The sequence below is a fragment of the Pimephales promelas genome, chromosome 6 (genome assembly GCF_988280905.1).
Source record: "Pimephales promelas chromosome 6, fPimPro1.hap1.1, whole genome shotgun sequence".
Classification (NCBI taxonomy): Eukaryota; Metazoa; Chordata; class Actinopteri; order Cypriniformes; family Leuciscidae; genus Pimephales; species Pimephales promelas.
Window position 1 is genome coordinate 12,156,263 of NC_142774.1, and position 7,153 is coordinate 12,163,415.

Sequence of the window (7,153 nt, forward strand, 5' to 3'; positions counted from 1 at the left end):
ATACACTCACCGGCCACTTTATTAGGTACACCTGTCCAACTGCTCATTAACACTTAATTTCTAAGCAGCCAATCACATGGCGGCAACTCAGTGCATTTAGGCATGTAGACATGGTCAAGACAATCTCCTGCAGTTTAAACCGAGCATCAGTATGGGGAAGAAAGGTGATTTGAGTGACTTTGAACGTGGCATGATTGTTGGTGCCAGAAGGGCTGGTCTGAGTATTTCAGAAACTGCTAATCTACTGGGATTTTCACGCACAACCATCTCTAGGGTTTACAGAGAATGGTCCGAAAAAGAAAAAACATCCAGTGAGCGGCAGTTCTGTGGGCGGAAATGCCTTGTTGATGCCAGAGGTCAGAGGAGAATGGCCAGACTGGTTCGAGCTGATAGAAGGGCAACAGTGACTCAAATAACCACCCGTTACAACCAAGGTGGGCAGAAGAGCATCTCTGAACGCACAGTACGTCGAACTTTGAGGCAGATGGGCTACAGCAGCAGAAGACCACACCGGGTGCCACTCCTTTCAGCTAAGAACAGGAAACTGAGGCTACAATTTGCACAAGCTCATCGAAATTGGACAATAGAAGATTGGAAAAACGTTGCCTGGTCTGATGAGTCTCGATTTCTGCTGCGACATTCGGATGGTAGGGTCAGAATTTGGCGTCTACAACATGAAAGCATGGATCCATCCTGCCTTGTATCAACGGTTCAGGCTGGTGGTGGTGGTGTCATGGTGTGGGGAATATTTTCTTGGCACTCTTTGGGCCCCTTGGTACCAATTGAGCATCGCTGCAACGCCACAGCCTACCTGAGTATTGTTGCTGACCATGTCCATCCCTTTATGACCACAATGTACCCAACTTCTGATGGCTACTTTCAGCAGGATAATGCGCCATGTCATAAAGCTGGAATCATCTCAGACTGGTTTCTTGAACATGACAATGAGTTCGCTGTACTCAAATGGCCTCCACAGTCACCAGATCTCAATCCAATAGAGCATCTTTGGGATGTGGTGGAACGGGAGATTCGCATCATGGATGTGCAGCCGACAAATCTGCGGCAACTGTGTGATGCCATCATGTCAATATGGACCAAACTCCCTGAGGAATGCTTCCAGCACCTTGTTGAATCTATGCCACGAAGAATTGAGGCAGTTCTGAAGGCAAAAGGGGGTCCAACCTGTTACTAGCATGGGGTACCTAATAAAGTGGCCGGTGAGTGTATAATGATAGTATTTATTGGAACCAGTATGCATTCAACTGTTTGACATTTAAACAGAATAATAAGCTGAATTTAAATTTAAATACCCAATTTGCACATGTGAAAACAGATAGGTTGCACAGATAGGCATTTGCAAACACACACAGAGAAATAATTCAGCGGGAGTTGCCAACTAAACTCAGCTTGCTGTGGCTTGTACTAGAGTGAGCAGTGAAGCAGAAGTGATGGCTAAAGCAAATGTGCATGTAGTAAAGGTGACCTAAATGCAAGAGCTGTGACAGGCTCCAGAAAGAGGCCCCAGAGACAGCTTACACTGCACTGTGTCACTGTCTGCTGCACTGATCAGGGATTAGTTCAACTGTGAGAGACTCTCTCTTTGCAGCCTGATCTGAGACACCTCAATGTGAAAATACACAGAAGATAGGGTGTCATATTATCAGACAGTCCTTTTGAAGGATGCTGTTGAAATGGATAACACATCTATGTTCTACATTCAGGAGAAATTGAAGGCAATTGTTGAAAGAACTAGATTTTTACTAGGGCTGTTAAATTTCTGTTGAGAAAATCCTCTTGCGCGTTACTAAAATCTCCCAAATTTTCCATAATTGAAAAAAATATGACAAACCTTTCCTCAGTAACTTAAAGAAGAACTCCGGCGCAAAATGAACCTTTGGTCTATTGGTCGAACCTTTGAACCTTTGGTCAACTAGCTACCAATATTAAATAAAATATTGGTACCTAGTCGACCGTTCTCTGAGATTTGTTTTCATGATAATCGAATGTAAAGAGTTTTATCTCTAAAACTGTTTAGCATATAACGCTAGTATATGGGGGCATATAATAAGTAAAAAGAAATAGCTAGTTAATACCACTAACATGGCTCAAAATAGCCCCACAGTAACATAACATGCAAAGTACAAAGTTCTCAATCCTTAGTTTTGCATGTAGGGACCCTCATTGTGTTACTGTGTTAGTGTGGGGCTATTTTAAGGCTTGCTAGAGGTATTATTAACTAGCGATTACTTTTTACTTATTAAATGCCCCCATATACTAGTATTATACCCAAAACAGTTTTTAAAGATAAAACTCTTTACATTCGATTATCATGAAAACAAATCTCAGAGAACGGAAACCAATGTTTTATTAGACCAAAGGTTCATTTTGCACCGGAGTTCTCTTTTAAGTTATCACTCATGTCCATGCACAAACATCATGGTGGCATTGTTCAAATCCTTAAAGATGCAGTCACACCAAACTTTTTTGCATTGACTTCCATTCAAACAAGATCATGTTTTCATCATTGCCGCATTCCACTGGATTCTGAGCTGCAAATTTCTATCAAGTGAAGATGTGTAAACCAATAAAAGATCAAAACATCATGGCATAATGAAAAACGCAAATGTGAGTGGAAGTAAAAGTAGCTGGAGTAGATTGTACATTATTACATTTTGAATGTATTATTTGTTATATGTTGAATTTATGGTACGTAAATGGTTTCTGCCATCTGACTGTCACAGAGAAGAAAGGAAGTCAAACCGTATTTACTGAGCTTTACCATGGCATAGTTTTAAAAGTGCAAATACCTAAAAGTGCAAATATCATTGATTGGACAATTTTCTTAGTAGTGTGATAGAAAAGAGATGAGAACATCTCTTTGTTAAAAAAAAAAAAAAAAAAGAATGTTCCATTCAGTCGGAACAGATACATTAATTCCACACACACACACACACACACACACACACACACACACACACACAAATGTATAGCGGGACTTTTCTTTGTCAGTCTAGAACTGATCGAATCGCTTGATCATTGTCATGTGCTAATTGTCGGTCTGAGAGACAGGGGAAGTTTTTATTTAAAGATTAAAAGAATGTTTAAAAGGTACATGAATTGTTTGATAAAATAAAGATGTGCACAAATAAAATAAAAAATAATATGCTCAATGCAATATTCCATTAAAAATATGAATAATCAATTTAAGATTTCATGGCGAGTCGACTCTAATCGTGATTTTTAGAAATATTACCAAAAAAAAAAAACTGATTTTATCTTATTACAGAGATAATTTTGTATGCTGATATTCTGAAATCATGGCTAAATCTTATCTAACCCTGATCAGCAAGACTTCAGCTGAACCTGCAGATGCATTTAAAGAATTGAAATGTAGTGTGCCAGCTACCCACTTCTGCCTGTCATTTCACATCATACCCACCTGCCCCTATCCAAGAGTCTCTTTAATTCACATCGCTGCTGTGCCCGTGGCAACAGTTGAGATGTTTTAAGTGCCCTTTAATAGTCAGCAATAATTGCAGCATGTCAACTTGCTTCAGGGAACGAAATAAATAAATAAGATGAAGAAATAAAAGCTTGTGTATGCGCCACAGAAGTGGCGGTCAGAGGCAGTGTGTTCTAATGAATATAGATTGAGTGCTGAAATATTAATTTAGTGTGAGGTGGAGTGGTCTGTGCTAAATGGTGGTGTTCGGACTTTGGAGGCTTAACCTCGCTCCCCAGCGTCTCAGTTCTTGAGGCACTGCAGCCTCACTGTCAGGTCATCAAATCTCATGAGACCTGAGGACAGCGACGTATCATAAAAAACAGACAGTTTCTCACTGGGTGGCTGTTGGTATATTACCATACTCATTTCATTTCTACAGTATATATATATATATATATATATATATATATATATATATATATATATATATACACATCCATAGTCCTTTCAATAGTCTACTTTAGAGATTCTACTAACCATAAGTAACTTTGCAACTACTTATTTTGTTGTCAACTTATTCTACAGACCCTAAGACCTACCTATACTCTAATGTGTAATACTAATGAGTTAGCTGACATGTAGTTCCACAGTTACTTATTGTTAGGAGAATGTCTAAAGACTTGTATTTAATACATGCAAAAAAGCCATTTTTTCTGAAATGATAACTGGACACCACTTGCTGAGTTGAACATGCACATAATGGGCCTAGTTCATAAATGGAATTCTGCTAATAACTCAGAGATGAGGGAGAGTGCACAATTGAACAATTCAAGCACAAGTACATAGTAGAAACCAGGAATCACGGGAACAGAACTGAGGATGCCAATAACATGTCCAACAATGGACGAGAACTATCAAAGATCAAAGGAAACATTGGGGTTAATATACGCAAGGGGTAATGGCATACAAGACATACCTGGGAACACTCAGAGAACGAATCAAGAAAAACTTCAAACTGAAAAAAAAAAAAAATGGAGGGTCAGGTCCTTGTGGTGGAAGTGGGCCTGAAGACTGAAGCAGAGCCAGAAAAGTGTAGAGCCAGGGCAGAACAGGGAAACAATGTGGAGCAGACAGGGCAGGAGACCACCAAGGTGGAGCTGAAAACCACAGTGGAGCTGGCAGAGCAGAGTACCACGGCAGAGCCAGCAGAGCCGAAGACCACGGTGGAACTGGCAGAGCTGAGGACCATGATGAGCCCAGCAGAACGGAGAGAGATGGAGAACAGACAGTTTAGGTACGATCTCCTTGGCCTTAACAGAGCTGAGAGGGGGAACAGAGAGTTTAGGGACAGCTTTAGTGACCGTAACAAGGCAGGTAGAGAGTCCAGAGACAGCCTCCTTGGCCGTGACAGGGCAGGCTAAGGGTTCAAAGAAGATGGCCTCCTTAGCCATGAAAGGGCAGGCAGAGGTTTCAGAGATGGCCTCTCTGGCCATGACAGAGAGAGTTCAAGAGCGGGCACTGCCTCAGGAGGAGCTGTAGTGCATGCAGCCACCTTGGGAGGAGCATGTCACAGCCCAAACACACAAGATAGCGGTTGCCATCACAGTAAGTGTAGCTGACGCTGGGCTTGAGAGAGTTAAGACCACCAGGCTTGAGAGACCGCTGGGCTTGAGAGAATTGAGACCTCTGGGCTTGAGGCTTGAGAGACCGCTGGGCTTGAGAGAGCTGAGACCACTGGGCTTGAGAGAATTGAGACCCCTGGGCTTTTGAGGGTGAATTTGCCATTTCCTCTTGGAAAACATGACTCATTTATCCCAAAATGAAAGAAAATGTCTTAAAAGATAGCCAGGGCACAAAATTGAACTGTATATTCCTCTATGGAGCCTTGCTGGAGGAACAGGAGTTTCCTTGATGTAGCCATCGTGTTTTGTTTGGGTCTTCTTTTGTAACAATCCAAACACAAGGAGTAGAAACCAGGAATTACAGGAGCACCAGAGAAGGGAGTAAGTCACACATGTTCAAGTCACAAGCAAGTCTCAAGTCCCATACCATCAAGTCTCAAGCAAGTCTAAGTCGCAGGTCAACCAAGTGAAGTGAAGTCAAGTCAAGTCAGTGGTTCACTTCAAGCAAGTCAAGTCCTGCTAAGGGTCAAGTCGAAGTCAAGTTAAAATGCCAAACAAAAAAAGTAGAGTTTATATTGGCCTAAACCTTATTTATTTTTCCCTCAGAAATGATTACCTTTATTATACATTTAAATCGCAATATAAATACTATTCATATGATTTATTAAAGGATGTATTTTATGATTACCCAAATTTGGAATTATTATTATTATAATAACAATTACACGAAAAAAGAAGATAAATAATTTGAAGCTAAATTCACACATGTGATGCATTAATTATATTGGTTTTATACATGATGTAACTTTGCTTATATTGTTGTTGTTTTTTATAGAATATCACTGGTAGACGTTAACTTTCCCATTAAGAGCCCAGATATGACCCCTAAAATTGATTTCCAGGGGCGTTTTTTTCTGTTTTAACATTTTTTTTCTAACCATGCATTTATACTGCAACACTATATATAATAATCACAACACCATATATAATGTTATAAGATTATTAATTTAAATATTATCATTTTAATATAGAGAAAATTAGATGCTAAAGAAAATCAATTAATTTTTATTTTTAAAAACGCCAATCGGTGGCGCCAAATCACCGTCTTAATGTACGAGTCATAGAATCATTCATTCAATTGATTCCTTCAAAACAGAAGATTCATTCTGAAACTAAACCACTCTTTGTTTACTAAACTGTTTACTAAATATCATATGTTATAAATATAAATAGACTAGCTACTAGGGCCATTTTTTTTCCACCACATCTTGAATTTTGGTTGCATATTAATTCTGCTGGCATTTACCCCCCCAAACCCCTGATAACATCTTGCCCTACTTCAATAGAAACATAAAACACGACAAAACATCATTAACAGTTTCTTTTGTTGTTTTCCGTCATTGGAACAGGGACATATTTGGCTTTAAAGCATGATTTGGAAAAAAAAAAAACTGTTGCAAATGTCTGTGTGAATACTGAATACACTGTTATATGCCATAACTAATTATTATCAGTTTAATCTATTGACTGACTTAAGCTTGAAAACATAGTTTTATATAAAGAGGCATGCTGTTTTGACCACTGTTCTCTCTAAAACGAATTAAATTAACTATATATTTAATATATAACAAACAGATTAAACAAGCTATAGCTTACTTTTGGACATGGTGAGTGAAGTTCGAGGATGGTCGTGTCCGATATCCCTTGCCAGTTATTATGAGTAGAGCAATCTTCTTGTAGGAATGTGGCCAATTTCTAGTGTTTATATCCAAAAAGAAACGATGCTGGGAGATGTTTTTGTATTTAGCGCGCTCACCGCTCCTGTGCTTGTGCAGCGTCACGCAATCGTGCAGAATCTGATGACTGCGTCAATGGTTCCGTTGCTTTTATTTTGTTCATCAATTGATGTTGCAATAATTTATATTAAAAAAATATATGAAATCATTCTCGAGTCATACAGTTCAAGTGAAGGCAAGTCACGAGTCATTGGATCTGAAGGCAAGTCACGAGTCAAGTCAAGTCAAGTCATTTTCTTAACCTTTAAATGGTCTTTGTTTCCTGTTTTCACTTCTGGACTTCGGGGTCT

The 7,153-nt window shown here is 39.4% G+C and overlaps 1 long non-coding RNA gene across 1 annotated transcript in view; it reads right to left on the reverse strand.

Moving 5' to 3' along the window:
* Positions 1-6,939, reverse strand: part of LOC148978503 (uncharacterized) — an 89,718-nt gene extending 82,779 nt beyond the window's left edge. The window contains exon 1 of the long non-coding RNA XR_016169016.1: positions 6,724-6,939. This is a non-coding gene — a long non-coding RNA (uncharacterized LOC148978503). The remainder of the gene's footprint in view (positions 1-6,723) is intronic.
* Positions 6,940-7,153: the final 214 nt, after the last annotated feature.